Raw genomic sequence first — 20,454 nt, forward strand, 5'->3', positions numbered from 1 at the left:
TGGTCGAAGGGCACTTGAACTATGATCAATGGTGTCCCTGCTCACTCTGGTAGATTGATGCCACCTTATGGAATTCGAGCTTCACTACATCACATGCTGAAACAGCAGCAAAATCCGAGCAGGGCTTACAATTGAATGTTATTCAATAGGAAAGCATTTCAGAGTTTAAATAAAAGGCAGGGGGTTTATCTTTCCAATACAGTATACTAACACATATATATGGAATTTAGAAAGATGGTAATGATAACCCTATATCTGCAAAACAGAAAAAGAGACACAAATGTACAGAACAGAATTTTGGACTCTGTGGGAGAAGGTGAGGGTGGGATGTTTTGAGAGAACAGCATCGAAACATGTGTATTATCCAGGGTGAAACAGATCACCAGCCCAGGTTGGATGCATGAGACAAGTGCTTGGGCTTGGTGCACTGGGATGACCCAGAGGGATCAGGTAGAGAGGGAGATGGGAGGGGGGATCGGGATGGGGAATACATGTAAATCCATGGCTAATTCATGTCAATGTATGACAAAACCACTACAATATTGTAAAGTAATTAGCTTCCAACTAATAAAAATAAATGGAAAAAAAAAGGCAGGGGGTTAAAGACTAAATTCTATAATAATGCTTTTGTTGAAAGCTTGATCTTATATTTTACACTGCATATTTCTTAATTAGATATAAGATTCATTTTCCACTGGCAATGTAAGTGTTATCTTTAAAACTAATGTGCAGTCATATTTCAGACATTTAAAAAATTTAATTCCCATTATTCTGTTTCTTATTTTTGCCCTATCATTTTATTTTACCTTTAATTGCTTTGTTCCAAAATTTTAGGTAGACTAAGTTACTCAAATGTGGCTACAAGTAGCATAAATGAATCTATCTATTTTTTGAAAGTAGAAGTGTTAGTCGCCCAGTCATATCCAACTCTTTGCAACCCCATGGACTGAGCCCGCCAGGCTACTCTGTCCATGGAATTCTCCAAGCAAGAATACTGGAGTGGGTGGTCATTCTTCAGCATTATAAGCAGGTTCTTTACCATTTCAGTCACCAGGGAAGCTCCAGGAATACCAGAGTGAGGAACTATTCCCTCATCCAGGGGATCTTCCCAACCCAGGGATCAAACTCAGATTCTTTGCTATCTGAATCACCAGGGAAGCTAATTTTTAAATTATAGTAATTGTGTTAATATTGAAACTAAGCAGAAAACTAAACCAAGGGATAATAGTTTTATCACCTATTTGTGAGCTTGTGTAAGGAGGATGAAAACAGGGATAGGAACTTCTACTCATTCATATTAGGGAAGGAATGAGGAGAGATTAGGAAGACATCTCTGGTGTTTAATTTTTTTTGTTTTTTGTTTTTTTAATGCTCTCAGGCAAAATGAAGCCAGATGAGATGTCCCAGGGTCCAGTATGTGAATAGGAAAGGAGAAGCTTAATGCAGATTTATGCTGGGACCCAACCCAGACTTCATGAACATTAGACATGGGTCTAAATAAGACCTTTCTTCCAAATGAATTCAAAGAGTTTTAATTTTATCCTATTATGAAATATGAAACCCAGTTTCTTGGTAAGTTATAGATTATTTGAAGACTCTAAAACATGGACTGTTTCATTGGTCTAAATTCTTACGTTCAATGATTCTCAGACTTGGATGACCATTCAGAATCACTGAGCCTATTTTACATGATGCTTTTCTGATCAGGAAGTCTTTCCATGATTTGCGTATGAGTGATACAGATAGGCACCACACACTGGTGGAATACGTTTAGATTCCCAGGTCCAGGAATTCAGACATACATATTAATTTATTGTCATCACGGGTCTTTGGACAGCTGAGAGAATTTCATGGCGCATCTTGACCATATTTCATGGCACTTCTTATGAATGGTCGTCTTAGTCCTGCTCTGCTGAAGCACTTGTCAGAAAATATTAACAGGAAGCACCTGTGAGTCTGCCACAACCAGGGTCAAGGTTGATGTTCTCAGGAATAATTTTCTTGCAGCTTCGCATAACCTTGATGCCATTCTCCTTAATCTCAGTAGCTTCAAAGAGAGTCCATCAGGGGGTTGCCAGTAACATCCTCCGTAACAGCTGGCCCCACAGAGCAGCACGAGCGCCTTTCCCACTCCTGCAATTCTCCAGCTGAATTTGCATTTTTCTTTGTGTTCGCTGTTGTTTGGGCTTGAGGTTCAGATGAACACAGTCTCTCTCAGTTCTTCCTATCACATAATTCTGATTAGTCTTTTCCATGCTGTTTTTTCTTGCCTTGCCATCTCAATTTATCTCTACAACCTGAGAAGCTAACTTACCATCTTCATTTCTCTCAATCCAATTGTCATGATTCATTTTTGCTGTTGTTCAGTTGCCAAGTCATGTCTGACTGTTTGTAACCCAAGGACTGCAGCATGCCAGGCTTCCCTGTCCTTCACCACCTCCGGGAGTTTGCTCAAACTCATGTCCATTGAGTCAGTGATGCCATCCAACCGTCTCATCCTCTGTCACCCCCTTCTCCTCCTGCCCTCAATCTTTCCCAGCATCGGGGTCTTTTCCAATGAATTGGCTCTTTGCACCAAGCAGCCAAAGTATCACAGTTTCAACATCAGTGCTCCAAATGAATATTCAGGGTTGATTTCCTTTAGGATGGACTGATTTGATATCCTTGCAGTCCAAGAGACCCTTAAGAGCCTTCTTCAGCACCATAGTTCAAAAGCATCAATTCTTCAGCACTCAACCTTCTTTATGGTCCAACTCTCACACCTATACATGACTACTGGAAAAACCATAATTTAACTATACAAATACAGACCTCTGTTCCAAAGTGATGTCTCTGCATTTTAATATGCTGTCTAGGTTTGTGACAGCTTTTCTTCCAAGTAGTGTCTTTTAATTCCATGGCTATAGTCACTGTCTGCAGTGATTTTGGAACCCAAGAAAATAAAGTCTTGTCAGTTTTCATTTTTGCCCCATCTATTTGCCATGAAGTGATGGGACTGATGTCATGATCTTAGTTTTTTGAGTGATGATTTCTAAGCCAGCTTTTTCACTTTCCTCTTTCGTCTTCATCAACAGGTCCTTTAGTTCCTTTTACTCCCTTATTTTTCTCCAGATGAAAGATAACCAGTTAACTACAAGTTAATTCTGCTCTTTCAGAGTAGCTATTCAAGTATTATTTCAGAGGTGCTTTTTTCTTTTTCCAGTGAAAGTACTGTTTTGATTTCTTACCAATTAACATGTTGTCACCAACTCAGATAGTGAAGGTATCTTGTAGAGAGGACTCTTAGCCACAATTTTCATCACAAAGATGAGAATTGTGGTTGTAAACTGTGATCAGAACAGTAATCTGAAAAGAAATCAATACAAAATTATATAATTTAAAGATGTATGCCTTATTTTGCAGACCTTTCACAAAACATTTGAAGCCAATCTTTGTAGTAGACTCCAGCCTATCAGCTTCCCAGGTGGTACTAGTGGTAAAGAACCTGCCTGTCAATGCAGGAGACATAGAAGATGCGAGTTCAATCCCTGGGTTAGGAAGATTTCCTGGAGAAGGAAATGGCAACCCACTCCAGTATTCTCAACTGAAGAATCCCATGGACAGAGGAGCCCAGCGGGCTACAGTCCAAGGGATCGAATCAGACACGACTGAAGTGACTGATCAGGCCAGACTATCAGTTATTCTTGTCACTTTTATCTATAGTAGGGCCAGTAGCTGTGATGCCTATGCTTACCCAGTGTCCAACTTAGAATGTATATTACATTTCCATAATGGCTTCTAAAGCAACAAGAACAGTCTCCTCAAGGAAAGTTGATTTTATGGATAAAAAAATAAATAACAGCAAAAGGTCCCTCTCTGACTTCTTATACATTTGCTCTATAGGAGTATGAATGTGGCCAGAGCGTGGGCAGTTTCAAGGAATTTAATCTGGGAAAGGAATGAGGGAAGTGTGCATGGCCATTACAGGAAGACTGGTCATTTAGACTAGAGGTTGGCAAACGTCTTCTCGAAGAGCCAGAGAAGAACTGCCGATATTTTAGGTTCTGAGGATCACATGGTCTCTGTTGGAGCTACTTAACTCTGCTGGCATCACATGAAATCATCCACAGGTGATGAGTACAGCTCGTGTGCAAATGAGCATAGCTGTGTTCTGATGAACTCTTTCAAAACAAGCAGCAAGCCCAATTTGGCAGATGGGCCATAATTTGCCAACCCTGTGTTAGATTATAGTTGATAGTTGGTGTAGTTATGTTATAGAAAGGGAATAAGAGTCATGAGTGCAAGATCCGTCTCTAACACTAGCTGTTAATATGTAGAGATAACTTTTTTCCTAGCTAGCACTATTTTCAGATCTGTAAAATGAGGGTTAAGCTTACCTTTTCTAAAGTTACTCTCTGCTCTAAAATGATATGAGTTACCTCATTTGTTATTTTTTTCTTATATTTAAGAAAAATTTGATTGTGTGTTTTTACAAGGGCTAAATAAAAATCATTCAGAAAATGATGCTAAGCATTTAAAATTTTCAAAATGGTTAATTTATTTGGTAGAGAGAAAGGAAGGAAGCTCCGATTCCAAATATATGAAATGTTATCTTAGTTTTAGTCTGTGTGAGTTATCAGAATTTGTCATGGCTCGCTTAAGAAATTCCAACCAGAGGATCAGGGCCCATGAAGCCCTGAGAAGTACAGGTACGATGTAGTAAAAGCTTTTTTTTTTTTTTTCCTGACTAAATCTCCTCTGATTTTCAGGAAAAAAACAGCCATAGTTTGCTGATACCAAGCCATTCTTTTCAACCCTCACTCCTGATTAAAATTGTTATTTTTGGATCCCATTCCATGTATTTATTGACACCAAGCTTCTCCAGATGATCCCTTTTGTGGGTTTATGTGTGATTTGTCACCAAAAAATAATGCAAGATTTTGAAAATTAAAAAAGAAAAAATAAAGATTTATTTGGAGTCCTAAGAATTGCAGTTCAGAAATTATTATACTAAGTGGGGCAAGTTATACAGAGAAAGACAATATTATATGATATCATTTATATGTGGAATCTAAAACAATAATAGTAATACAAAGAAGAAGATCTCCTGGAGAAGGAAATGGCAACCCATTCCAGTATTCTTGCCTGGAAAATCCCATGGACGGAGGAGCCTGGTAAGCTACAGTCCCTGGGGTTGCAAAGAGTTGGACACGGCTGAGCGACTTCACTTCACTTCACTTCACTTCACTTCAATACAAATTAATTCATTTATGAAACAAAAAAAGATTTGTAGACATAAAAAACAAACGTATGGTAACCAAAGGGGAAACAGTGGCGAAGGCTATATTAGGAGTATGGAATTAATACACTACTAAGACCTGGGTTCAATCCCTGGGTTGGGAAGATCCCCTGGAGGAGGAAATGGCAACCCACTCCAGTATTCTTGCCTGGAGAATCCCATGGACGGAGGAGCCTGGTGGGCTACAGTCCATGGGGTTGCAAAGAGTCGGACATGACTGAGTGACTTCACTTTCACCTACATAAACAACAAAGGATTACTGTATAGCATAGGAAACTACATCCCATATCTTGTGATGACCTATATTGGAAAAGAGTTTGGAAAATATATATTAATCCCATACTCTTAATTACATATACATGTAATTGAGTTACTTTGCTGGACACCTGAAACTAGCACAATATTGTCATTCAACTATACTTCAAAAAAAAAAGGAATTTTAGTTCTGGAGACACAGATTCTGGTAAAACCTAAAGAATGTTTTGAGGAAGAGAAAGAGTCAGAAGCTTATAAAGACAAAGAGCTATGATGTTAGTAAAAGTTGCCTGGTGAGAACTGTGATTGACTGTGAGCTGAGTGAGAAACTACTTTTTCTGAAGGAATCGCAAGTTGTTTTAGCGTAGGAATCCGAAAGAAGATAGACTGCCACAAGGTATTTTACGATAAGGGTCTGATAAATATCCTGAGTTTCTAGCAGATATTCTGAATGTCTTCGTTAGAATAATAAGTGGCCAAAAGTTCAGATTCCATCCAGACCAAGACATAAGCTCAGATATATATTTTAGAGAGCTTTCTTAGCAATACCAACTTCACTTTGATTTTTCTTTCACTGCTTTTATTAATCCCAACTTCTTTATTAATATTTATGTAGGCACTTCATGGCATGTTTGAATCAAATTCTTTGTACAAATAGAAAGGCGTAATTGTTTAAAATCCCCCCAGAAACTAATGCGGCCCTGCTTTACTTGTGTATCACCAAAACCAGTCTTAGAGACTATAGTTATCCTACCCAACAGAATGATCAAAGTGCTCTGGTGCGTGAATGCTAAGTCACTTCAGTCATGTCTGACTCTTTGCTACCCCATGGACTATAGCCCACCAGCCTCCACCGTCCATGGGATTCTCCAGGCAAGAATACTGGAGTGGGTTACCATTTCCTGCTCGAGGGGATCTTCCTGACCCATGTTTAAGGGAAGGGATTGACCCCACGTCTCTTACATCTCTTGCATTGGCAGGCAAATTCTTTGACACTAGTGCCACCTGGGAAGCCCGATTTCTCTGGTGGGTCTAACCAATTTCCTTAACCTTCAGCTTGAATTTCACAAAACCAGAGCTAAGCTTGTGTTAATCCTATGCTCAAAAGTTAAACTACAGACGGTATGATGAAACAAAGACTCCACCTATTCATTAAACATAATATTAATACATATTTTTTCATGGCATATTTTATGTTAGGTATTGAGCTAAGAAAAGGGATTCAAACATAACCATTTACCCTAAGACTGAACCATCTCCTGAGGGTACTGAGAACACTCATCAGAGCTTGTGTTACTAACATGCAGTTAGGTATACTTGGCAGTTAAGAGGCGGCATCATTCTAGATAATCTTCACTGAGGACCTACATTCCAGCTGTTGTTGAAGGATAAGTGACATATCACTCAACAATCAGAGAAAAAGGTGAGTTTAGATAGATGGAATAGATTAAGCCATGGTAAGAAAGAATTAATGAGAATTTGGGGAGAAACAGCAAGTTCAGCATGCAAAGTATTGAGAAATATGACCTGAGGTCAAGATGAAAATACAGGTTGAAAATGAATTATAAAATCCTTGACTCCTATATCATGGAATTTGGATATTTTTACCCCCAAGGTGAAAGAGAAAACACTGAACATTTTTGAGAGGAGGACTAAGATAATCAGATTTAGAAAGTGAGCATGAATGACATGATTGAAAATGTATAAGATGAGAAAAAAATCTGTAAGCTAAAAGGCTGGATAGGAAGGTAAATTATGTCTCACAAGCTTATAAAGGAGTTATTGAACTTAATCTGGGGTGTTGAAAATGGCAAGAGAAGAAAATGAGAAACTTTTCAATCAAAGCAGTGAAAACTTAGGAGTTATATAATACCTAGTGCCTCTGCTATTTCTATATATACTACTAGATATGCCTTGTTCATAGAGATGGTTCATTTTATTTTTTATTTTTTTTAGCATTAATTATTCTTTTAATGTATTTCAGGCATGCAAAAACTACAAATAAGGTATTGAAAAGCCCAATAAAAAACAATATCAACAATGAGAATGTGTAAAACAGACTCAGACTTAAGAAACACTTTGAAGCAAAGTAAAATATTACCTTAGCAATGCAGACAAATTAGCAAAAATCTCCAGAGAATAATGAATGCAGCCACATGCTTACTAAGAGGAGAAATAAAGTGAAATAACCAAACAATGCAAAACCTTAAAGATACAAAGTGAAATAGACTGTATAAAAACCCACCAATATTATAACTTTTTAAGCCATTGTTCTCAGCTGAGATGGTTCATTTTAAAAACGTTTTTACTTTGTAATTCTTGTTTAAACCGAAGGCTAATATGAACCATTTTGCTTACCATACTAATGTTTGAGCTTAGCATATACATCACCTCTAATTTAATCATTTACTAGGTTTTTAAACTTGATACATTAGTCTTAAAATGTTTATTTCATATTGTGATATTCTCTGTTCCATAGTCCCCTTTCCCACTTCATAGATCACATGTTGCAATGTCACAGAGTCTCTTGGTAGTGCATTTTGAACACTCTGGGAATTAATATTAACAGCTATTTTTGATCCTTAAAGGTAGCTTCAATAGAATAATGGCTGCCCAATCCAGTTTCTCAATAAGGAAATATGGGAAGTTAAGGCCAGTGAGAGAAAATATTTAATTGTTACAGTAAGAGTAATTATGTGGTAATTTGTTAGAGAGAGTCAAAGGAAATATTTTGCCCTTTCTTTATAAGAGTGATGGACTTCCCTGGTGGCTCAGATGATAAAGAATCCACCTATAATGCAAGAGACCTGGGTTCAATCCCTGGGTTGGGAAGATCCCCTGGAGGAGGGCATGGCAGCCCTCTCCAGTATTCTTGCCTGGAGAATCTCAGGGATAGAGGAGCCTGGTGGGTTACAGCCCATGGGGTCACAAAAAGTTGGATGCAACTAAGCACATTTAAGAGTGATATGACCTTTTTACTTTTTAATTTCCTCATTATATTGTTGTTCTTTTTAGGAACCTTCTGTGACACAAAAAAGCAAATTGATGTGAAAATAATACCTCAGACTAGCAAACCCCTAAATATTATATATTTAATGTTTATTATTATTTTACTGATCATATATGAGCAGATTTTTTTTATTTTTGCCATTTTATAAGTAATTCATGTTGTTTTTAATCAAAATGTATGATTCATCTACAACTATGTTCTTCGGACTTTCATGCTTAGGTTTTGACTGTTTCAGACAATGCTTAGTTTTGTTTTGCTTTGTTTTTTATCTATTCAGAGTGGCCATGTAGCTCAGTAACAACCTGCCAATTTCATTGTCCTTGGAAGCAGTTTTCATCCCCATATCCTTCAAATTCCTGAACCATCATACCAACAAGGATTTTTCCTCTACCAGATTATTTTCCAACTTCACCAGAGCAAAATCTGCAGCAGTTCGACAACCACATTATACTCGGCATAATTTCACCCCATATTCCACTCAAGATAGGGCCCCTTTGCTGTTCCCCAAAACACTATTTTACTATCTATTTTATTGGACCACCCCGGACATCACTTGTACCTGTCAATCCTCTAGAAACTAGACATGAAGATACCAGAAATTTATTGTGGGAAATTGTGAAGAATAAAAGGATGGGAGCTGAAGTAGGCAAGGAGGGCTTTAGACCATGATTCAGGTCTGGTAGATAAAAAAAACAGAGAAGAAAGTAAGAACTGGATAAGAATCTCAGTCATAAACACTCATAGATATATTTCGAGGCAAATAGCAGTATTTTCAGGTTATCCAAAACATAGACAATAAAAAAATATGGAATTCAAAAAATATTCAAATTGCATGTATTTTACTAAATCACCATTTAAAAATCCCTTTCCTGACCATTATTACAAGCAATCTATCAAAGACCCATCCAGAGTAAGAAGTTGTCTTCTTCTACGGAATACAATGGCACATTTTATTCGCAGTAGAACAGAGCTTCTGGGAACAATGACACTGAGGAGGGATCTAGTTACTTGAAAGAATGGCATAAACAAAAGCAGCATAAGGACTATTCATTTATTTAGAAACATTCAAAGTACAGACAGAAGAACACTATTGACATCACCAGGAATCAAAAATTTCCATAAGAAACAAATCGTAGAGAGATTTCATAATATAATTCTTATAGCCCTCTTTTATGTAGGCAAAAGTAGTTAGTCCCACTGAAAAATGCAGTCAGATTCCTCTAAAGTGGTGTTCTTTCTAGTGCTGCAAGTAACAACGTCATAAATTTCAGCATCTACCAAAGAATGTCTTTATTTTCAAGTTGAGAGCACATCATATACCATGATTTATGAAGTTAGAGATAAAAGAACTGTTCTTTATGAAAACATTTCCAATTTCATAAGAAAATTGCTACTATTATAATTTATTTCCTAGTAGTAAGATTGCTGTCACAAGTTATTCAAGCACATTTTCCTTAAAGATGTTGTTGTTATCCTTTGGCATTTAGGAATATAAGATGTTCCTGTAAACAACATTTGAAGATGTTAGCAGCACTGGCTATTAATTACATTGCCTATAATGTATGCTTATAATTCAAATTCTGGAGAATGATGGACCAGGAGAGAATTAATATTTATTGAAAGCTAACTTTAAGTCAGGAACGGTGATGAACATTCTATGTACAACTTCCTATGAAATCTTTAGAGCTGGATGAAATATGCATTCTCCCTAAAGATGAGGAAACTCATGACTCAGAGAGCCTGGGGAAGTGGGTCAGGTCCAATGGCTACTTGCTGGCTAGGCTGGCACTGTGCCATATCCCGGAATGCAATTTTGCAACAAAACACATATACATTGTTACTCCAGATACTAATTATAAAATACTACTTCATCCTACTAAGTTAGACATTAATTGACAGTACTACACTTAAATGACTTCCCTGGTGGCTCAGACGGGAAAGAAACTGACTGCAATGTAGCTCAATCCCTGGGTTGGGAAGATCCGCTGGAGAAGGGAATGGCAACTCACTCCAGTATTTCTGCCTGGCGAATTCCTTGGACAGAGGAGCCTGGGGCACTACAGTCCCTGAGCTTGCAAAGAGTCAGACACGACTGAGCTACTTTCTTTTCACACTTAAATATATGTTAGATAATGTTAGGACTATAAATAGGGTATACAGCAGAGTCCTTATCTTCAAAGAACATACTTCTTATATATCAATTCACAGCAGAGATAATTTGCAAAGTTGCTACCCAGAAGACCTCTGGATTTGCAAGACCCTAAGCTATGTTGTCATAGGTGGTATTACTGATCCTATCATGTGTGGTTTTAGCTAAGTTTATGCCTATAGACATGTAGAGATTCCTTGATAATTGCATAGAAGAAAGCTGCCTCGGTTCTCCTATAAGCAAAGAAGAGAGAAACACTGACAGAGAAACCAACAATTATGCAAAAGAAAATCCAGATAATATTCTATGTTAATGCATTCACATGGCTGGCATGTATCTGTCAAAATAATGTCAACATGCTTTCATGTGCATCATTATATTGAATGATACAGTGAAAATCTTAATATCTTCATTGTTGAGTGAAGTACCAAATAATTCAAAATTAAATAATTCACCAATTCAATCTTAATAGTAAAATTTATAGTAAACACATATACTTATAGACACGTGTGTGTGTTTTTTTCCCTAGAAAGTCTGTTGTTAAACATTTACCAGTACACCAATGATTTTAACTGTTGGAATACTCCAGAGTTCCCATTTATGCCTGTTTCTTTCTTTTTGTATTCACTTTCTATTTGCAGTATAATCACTTCCTTGAATTCAGGAGAACCTGGTTTTGATCCCTAGGTTGGGAAGACCCCCTGGAGAACAGAGAAGCCTGGCGGGCTACAGTCCATGGAGTCACAAAGAGTGACACAGCTGAGCAACGAAGTGCACACACACACACACACAACTTTTACTAAGTCAGGGCTTCCTGGGGGCTCAGCGGAAAAGAATCCGCCTGCCAATGCAGGCAATGTGGGTTCGACTCCTGGGTCAGGAAGATCCCCTGGAGAAAGAAATGGTAACCCACTCTAGTATCCTTGCCTGGGAAATCCCATGGACAGAGGAGCCTAGGAGGCTACAGTCCATGAAGTTGCAAAGAGTCAGACGTGACTTAGGGACTAAACAACAACACATTTTTACTAAGATTTTTGTCTTGACTATTCCAAAAATTGGAATATCCAATCCTTTCTTTCTTAAACTTAGGTGCATAAGTGACTCACCACACTTCCATAAGGCTGTCAGTCAGAAGTTCAAGTTGTCGATTTATACACAAGAAAACTGTTCTCCAAAATTGAGCCTGTCCATATGTTCTCAGTCTCAGTTAGTGACAGCATTGTTTAAAATCCATGTAAGCGTTTTAGTTTACATGGAGCATGACACCACGTCTGAAACGGCTCCAGCCTGATCGCTCAGTGGATTCAGTTTTGCTTCATTTTTGCAATGTGAGTTTTACACCAGAAAGTTGTTCTTTCTTTTTTATTTTCATTCCCCATCCACTAGGTTTTCAATCAACAACTGATAGCTTTACAAAATACTGATAACTTACAAAGTACTTTTTGAATCTATGCTGTCCTCTAACTTCCTTTGCTCTAATCAGACCCTCAGTCTCTGCCTTTGATTACAGAAAGACTTTCTCCCCACAGTTTCCACAAAGCTTCAGTTATCCACCTAGAGCTATCTGACCCTATTACTTCCCCTTCTCATAAATCCTTCATTGTTACTTTATTCCCTGAACCAAATTAGAAGCCATAGCTCCTTTTGTAAGCAAGATCTTACCTCATATGGCATGAGTTTTATCCATGTCTGCAGCCTGACTTGCACTTTATGCTCCACACATGCTAATTTGTTTCTAGTTCCTCCATAAGTGATTCTTCATCTGGACTGTATCTTGAGGCTGCCTCTTCTTTCTGGAATGTTCTGTCTCTCATCCTTTTGTAACTCCACCTTCAAAATTTTCATGAGGCATTGTCCTCCCCCCAGATTTGTTAGGGAGATCCCCAGTCAGAGAACCTTTGTCTCCATGGACACTTTTGCTTACCATTGTACTTAACACACTGCCTGTCATTATGTGTTTATGCCAAATATATCTCTCTCCAGAACTTAATATGTTTGAAGGTAAGGATCTCTTTGTGTCCCAAAGTTTGCCACAATTACTGGCTCAAAGTGACTGCTTCGTACAGTTTATTTACCAGAAGGGATTCAAACAGATTATTTTCTACTTTTCTTAAAAATATTATGATTTGTCTTATATCTATGTTTTTTTAATTAATTTATTAACTTGTTTTAGGACATATTGGGCCTCATGAACTACTGGAGGTTTTTTCTTGTGTGTTATACATCATAGATCTCTCACTTCCACTTTCCACTATCTTGCTAGCTTTTGTCTTAGAAAACATCATATCTGCCATTTCGTAATGATGAGCTGAAAAAATATTATTATAGTTTTTAAAATATATTTGTGATTGTTTCTTTTAAATCTCACATTTTTAAAATGTCAAAAGTTATATGCTTAAAATATTAGAGCATATGTTTATATCACATAAAATTGTCAACACAGTGAAAAAATTTAGAGTCCTTGAGAGATAATTAATGTCTCATCTATCAAAATACTCATGCTTCTTTAATCAGGTACTTAATATATTCAAATAAAACCTTAAAAATTGTACTAAAACTCAGGTCTAGTAAACTTAAATTATTTCAGTATTTTGAGTCATGAACAATCTCAGATTTAGACACTCTGCCCCAGAAGATCAGGTATCAAAACACATAAACACACACATACACACACACAAACTGCTGTCAGGATTTTTTAATTGAAAAATCACTCAGAAAATTTTACCTGATATTTCTCTCCCATACCTCTGAAATATTAGCTATTGACTACCCTCTATGGCTGGGAAAAATAGCTAATTAACTTTCAGTTTACAATAATAACATTAGAAATAAAATTAGTTTCAATCATAGGTGCCAGTGACCTTGAAGCTACTTCTTTATACTAAAATTTGGTAAATATGTCAGCGCTCAAATATAGTCATGTGGCCATGCAAGGAAGTGTTTTCTGCAGAAGTTTGTAATTAAACACAATAATAAAAGCATCATGATGTCAGCAGTTAAGAATTTGAAAAAGAAAGAAAATGAGGCACAAAACATTTGAGAAGAGATAAAATATAAATTGCCTGAATAATCCGCAGGCTTCCCAGGTGACTCAGTGGTAAAGAATCCACTTGCCAATACAAGAGACCCAAGAGACGCAGGTTTGATCCCTGGGTTGGGAAGATCCCCTGGAGAAGGAAATGGCAACCCACTCCAGTATTCCTACCTGGAAAATCCCATGGACAGAGGAGCCTGGTGGGCTACAGTTCTTGGGGTCGCAAAACAGTCAGACACAACTTAGAGACTAAATAACAACAAAATTAATAACCAGCAACTAAAGTGAAAAAGTCATCACTAAAATTCAAATTTAAATTCCCACTCCAATTTTTTAAAAACTTAGACGCATTTCATCTAAAGTGTTTTAAGTTCTTTCAGGATACAACTATAATGAGTGATTCCAATTACATTATTGCTTCAAAAATTGACTATATACCTTACAAAAGACCAGAAATATTAGCCCTATTTTATTATTCCAGCTGTCTGTTGCTGATTAACAAAGTGACACAGAACTAATGGCAAAAATAAATAGCCTTTATTATATTCCAGACTTCATGGGTCAGGAATTTAGACAGGCCACACAAGGAGTAGTTTGTCTCTAATTTGCAGTGTTTGAAGTCTTAGGCAGAAAGACTCAAAAACTGGAGACAGGAGTCATCTGCATTAGTCTTCACACGCGTGCCTGCTGCCTGATGCTGTCTGCTGGCTGGGATCTCTATTGAGGCTGGTGACCAGAACAACCCCAGGACCCTCTCCAGGTGGTTGAGGCTTCATCGCAGCATGATGACTGAGCTGCAGGAACAAGTACCTCAAGATGACCAGGCAGCTATTATATCATCTTTAATGACCTTGTCTTGGTCACTGCCACTTTAGACACAGTTTTACTCATATTCAAATCAATGTCAGCCCCACCTCTCATGGAAAGAGTGTCAGCATCTTATTGAAACAGCTGTGTCTGGGAAGACAGATCAAGCTGTAAACACCTTGAGAAGAACTCGCGTCCCTACTTGCCTGCAAAAGAAAAATCAAGGAAGCAAACAGCGCACCTTCAGGTAGCTTTTCAAGGTCAATAAATGTGTATAAAATGAACATTAAATGGATTGCACTTTAAGTTTCTTAAATGTTTAACTGATTAGTTTTAGAGATCAGCCCAAAAAAAAAAAAAAAAACCAAATAAATAAACCTATAATAAACTCTAGAGGCAACGCCCGACAGTGGGGAAGGGCGTGGACTGTTGCTGCCTTCTGGTTCTGAGCCCGCACTCACTATCTGTGTTGCCTCAGGCTGTTATCCTCTCTAGGTCTGTTTCCTCTTCAACTGTGATAATGTCTGATAACTTGTTATGGGGATTCCATAAATTAATTGTGTATAGAATAGTGCCTGAAACATCATAAGCACTAGCATCTAGAAAATTAAAAACTGTTCCTCCAAATTCAGGCAGCAAAAACACTGACAAATTGTGTTTGTATTTTTAATCTCATGCACAAACTTCTTATTTTCTGTCTGCAAATCACTTTCCAGTAGAGCAAATGGGGCATCCTGATCTGGCAAAGGTGTCATTTTAATAAATTCCACCAAGACCTTCTTAAAGCACATGTATTGTAGCTAATGAGTTAGCTATAACAATTCCAGGGATAGAAAGCATAGAAATAGTTAAACGAGTGCCGTTATGTCTAGCCTGATTCTCTGATAAAGTTCATAAGTATGCATGGAGAAGTAAGAGATCATCTATTTATTCTCCTCTAAAGGAGTGGCAAGAATTTCTCTACTGGTGAATTTGCAATTAAAATATTCTCTATCCCAGGCACAAATATTCAGCTTTATCTGCTGTCTGCACTGTGTCCATTACATAAACCTTGCAGAAATAAATAACATTCCCTTGTGCCGCCATTTCTACCACATAAATTGTCATTTTAAATGGCAAGAGATTAAGAAACCACTGAACAGTGAGTTTTCTGATATTTCCAGAGTAAAAAATTTCAGTAAGAAAAATTAACTTCTTCTATCAAAGGAATGGTATCAGTAATCCTGCCTAAATTGAGAGCAATACCATCCATGGAACTACACTCAACTATTACATAATATGTTCTAGATTCAAAATCCTACCAACTAATATTTGGTGCAAACATTTATTGTCAAAGGAGAACAGAAGGGGCTTCATCCTGATGATATATAAAAATGAAACTGAAACAGAGCCACAGGACAGAAAATATTTTTGAAAAAAATTGTTCTTTATGGACTTAGACATGCAGCAACCAGTAAAAGGAAAATAGTTTTTTAACAAAATGTTTATATACACTCTCAAAAAATTCTCATCTTTCAAGTGATAAATGAGGGGTATATAATGAGACAGGCACTAACAAGACACAGAAAATAATGAACAAAAATTGAAATGATCTCTACCCTCATGGAGCACATAGTTCAGTGAGAAAAGAATTTAAGTAATCAAATCATCACATAATGATCTCAAACCACAGGTGTGAATGGAGAAACACAAATATCATATGATATTGCTTATATATAGAATCTTTTAAAAAGAGCTGCAAAAGAGCTAAAAAAAAAATAGAAAGAGAGTTACAGATTGGAAAATAAATTTATATTTATTGGGAGATATAGAGGGAATAAATCGGAAGTTAGCAATTGACATATACACACTGCTGCTGCGGCTAAGTCACTTCAGTCGTGCCCGACTCTGTGCAACCCTATCCGTGGGATTCTCCAGGCAAGAACACTGGAGTGCGTTGCCATTTCCTATTTCAGGGGATCTTCCTGACCCAGGGATAGAACCCACATCTCTTGTGTCTCCTGCCTTGGGAGGCAGATTCTTTACCACTGAGCCACAATAGATAACTAATAGGTAACTCTACTCAACACTCTGAAGTGGCCTATATGGGAAGAGAATCTAAGACAGAGTAGGTATATGTATAATTGAACCACTTTGCTCTATACCTGAAACTAACACAGCATTGAAAATCAACTCTACCCCAATAAAAATTATAAAATATAAATTTAAAAAATTAATAGTGGGGTGTGCTCTAGTGAGGGACATTAGGGAAATGAAGAAAAAATATCTTGAGCAATAGGATATGGCAACCTGGCTTGCTCCAGCAGAGTGAAGGGCATGATCAAAAGCCCCAGGAGTGGAGGCAGGTGAGTGTGCTGAGGGTTGCCATATGCAAGGACTTACTAGAAGGGGATGTGTTGGACTGACTGAGGTTGATGGGCAGGTAGAGTTAGGGTCTGCTGATAGTTGCTATTTATATAATTTTCACAATGCAACTAAATATTTCTTAGATGATGGTGAACTCTGCAATGCCTTTGACCTAACACAAGCAGATTAAGAAGAGGCGGCAAGAAAACACAGAAGAACTATACAAAAAGGATCTTCACAACCCAGATAATCATGATGGTGTGATCACTCACCTAGAGACAGACATCCTGGAATGCAAAGTCAAGTGGGCCTTAGGAAGCATAACTACTAACAAAGCTAGGGGGGTGATGGAATTCCAGCTGAGCTATTTCAAATCCTGAAAGATGATGCTGTGAAAGTGCTGCACTCAATATGCCAGCAGATTTGGAAAACTCAGCAGTGGCCACAGGACTGGAAAAGATCAGTTTTCATTCCAATCCCAAAGAAAGGCAATCCCAAAGAATGCTCAAACTACCACACAATTGCACTCATCTCACACACTAGTAAAGTAATGCTCAAAATTCTCCAAGCCAGGCTTCAACAGTATGTGAACCATGAAATTCCAGATGCTCAAGCTGGTTTTAAAAAAGGTAGAGGAACCAGAGATCAAATTGCCAACATCCATTGGATCATCAAAAAAGCAAGAGAGTTCCAGAAAAACATCTATTTCTGCTTTATTGACTACGCCAAAGCCTTTGACTGTGTGGATCAAACGAACTGTGGAAAATTCTTCAAGAGATGGGAATACCAGACCACCTGTCCTGCCTCCTGAGAAATCTGTATGCAGGAGGTCAAGAAGCAACAGTTAGAACTGGACATGGAACAACAGACTGGTTCCAAATAGGAAAAGGAGTACGTCAAGGCTGTATATTGTCACCCTGCTTATTTAACTTATGTGCAGAGTATATCATGAGACACAGTGGGCTGGATGAAGCACAAACTGGAATCAAGATTGCCTGGAGAAATATAAATAACCTCAGATATGCAGATGACACCATCCTTATGGCAGAAAATAAAGAAGAACTAAAGAACCTATTGATAAAAGTGAAAGAGGAGAGTGAAAAAGTTGGCTTAAAACTCAACATCCAGAAAACTAAGATCATGGTTTCTGGTCCCATCACTTCATGGCAAATAGATGGAGAAACTGTGACAGACTACTTTTTTGGGCTCAAAAATCACTGCAGATGGTGACTGCAGCCATGATATTAAAAGACAATTGCTCCTTGGAAGAAAAGTTATTACCAACCCAGACAACATATTAAACAGCAGAGACCTTACTTTGCCAACAAATGTCTGTCTAGTCAAAGCTATGGTTTTACTAGTAGCCATGTATAGACGTGAGAAATGGACTATAAAGAAAGCTGAATGTCGAAGTATTGATCCTTTTGAAATACGATGTTGGAGAAGACTCTTGAGAATCCCTTGGACTGCAAGGAGATCCAACCAGTCCAGCCTAAAGGAAATCAGTCCTGAGTATTCATTGGAAGGATTGATGCTAAAGCTGAAACTCCAATACTTTCGCCACCTGATGTGAAAAACTGACTCATTTGAAAAGACCCTGATGCTAGGAAAGATTGAAGGTAGGAGGAGAAGGGGACAGCAAAGGAAGAGATGGTTGGATGACATCGCCAACTCAATGGACATGGGTTTGGGTGGACTCTAGGAGTTGGTGATGGACAGGGAGGCCTGGTGTGCTGCAGTCCATGAGGTCACAAAGAGTCGGACAGGACTGGGCGACTGAACTGAATTGAACTGAGCTAAATATTTCTTAGATGATGGTAAACTACAATGCCTTTGAAACAGTGTTCTCTGGAATTCAGTTTCTTAACAAGATTCTTTTTTATTCTCCTGAGGATAGTTGATGTATTTTAAGCAGAGTTTATGTTTTTGGGCTTGAATTTTGAAAATTCTCACTGGCCTTTAGGCAGAAGTGAATAAGAGCAGATATAGGAAAATCCCTGGAGGAACAAATTAGACCAGCTTGGGGTGATTGAGATGGAAAGACATACATCCAGAATTATATTATCTCTCTCTAAAACTTTCCCTTAATGGTATTGTTATTCACTAGAGTACCAAAGAAAGCCAAAGTTCTTACAAACTCTGTCCTATCCCTCATTTCCAATGTCCGATGGCCTCTTAAATAGCTCTTAAATCACCTCTTTGTTTTTGCGTTCATCAGTTAATGATCTGACTGGCTGTGAATTTTCTCTAATTTTGTAACTTCAGACAAGAAAGAAGCTTGGGAGAGGGGAATGGGGTTTGGAAGACAATTGAACAGTTCCTCAAATGACTTTGCCTGATTAGAGCTTTGTATAGTAGGAGCAGTACTTCCCACCAATAGTTGCATATCTGGGCTAAAGTAATCAATTCAAAATGGTGTTACTAAGTCCAAAAAAGAAAAGGAAATTAATAGCAAAGAGATGAGAAACCCATCATGTTTTGAGTTTATAATGGACAGACATGAGGCAGTTTGGAGCTTTGAATGGAAAGTAAGTTTATGGATCAGAACTCCTGAGTCCAAGAACCTGAAATATAACTCAATCTGGCTTATTTACAAAAAGAAATTTTCGTATATTAGAAAGCATGACCATAACTAGATGGACTTCAGACTTGACTCTAATGAGGTTGCAAAATTATATCTTCAAGAAATAATTTCTTCCATCTCTTTTCTCTGTTTCCTTCTATATTGGTTTTACTCTGAGAAAGTTCTCCCCCACAAAGTGTCTGAGACAGCTAACAATGAATTAAAACTTGCATTTTGTGATGTATTAACCTCAGAGAAAGTGAGCATGTTTTTTTCCCTGAGAGTGCCATGCAAAATTCATAAGGCTAATTGTTCTTGGCATGGGTTGGGTCACACATTCATTCTTGAGTCAATTACTATGAATCTCATTAACCAGACCTGTCGGCTTGACCTGCAGAACACGAAGGAGTAGGGATATTCAATGAAAAAATTGAAGTGTTTTTGTCAGTAAAAGAGAACCTAGAAAGGAAGAGCCAACCTGAGTTCACTGCAAATAGGCACAAATGACCCCACTGAGAGTAGAGCAATAACAGCTTTACTGTCCCACTCCCCCACCTCTAGTTATAAGCAAAGAGGTGACATGATCGTTTTGAGGTAGCAAGTCATAGAAATAAAATGGACAGCTAACTAATCTCATCTAAGTTTATCTTTCTAAGAAATCTCCTCATACAGTACTATAGTATAAAGCAAAGATTGATCATACCACTCCTATACATAACCTACTCCAATGACATGTAAGTTTTCTTATAAGCTAGTCTCAACCAGACCCTATCCCAAAAGTTTGTCCAGCAAAAAAGCATTTAGATTTCAAATAAACACTTTCTGTAACAGTTATATATTATGCTGTCTTTTACTTGAATTGTCCCTCTCTTTTCTACTTGGCTAGTGAACCTGAAGATTAATTTCAGTAATCATTGTTATGAACTACCCTTGTGGCTCAGCTGGTAAAGAATCTGCCAGCAATGCAGCAAACCAAGGTTCAATCCCTGGGTTGGCAAGATCCCCTGGAGGA

The sequence above is a fragment of the Muntiacus reevesi genome, chromosome 4 (assembly GCF_963930625.1).
Source record: "Muntiacus reevesi chromosome 4, mMunRee1.1, whole genome shotgun sequence".
Lineage (NCBI taxonomy): Eukaryota > Metazoa > Chordata > Mammalia > Artiodactyla > Cervidae > Muntiacus > Muntiacus reevesi.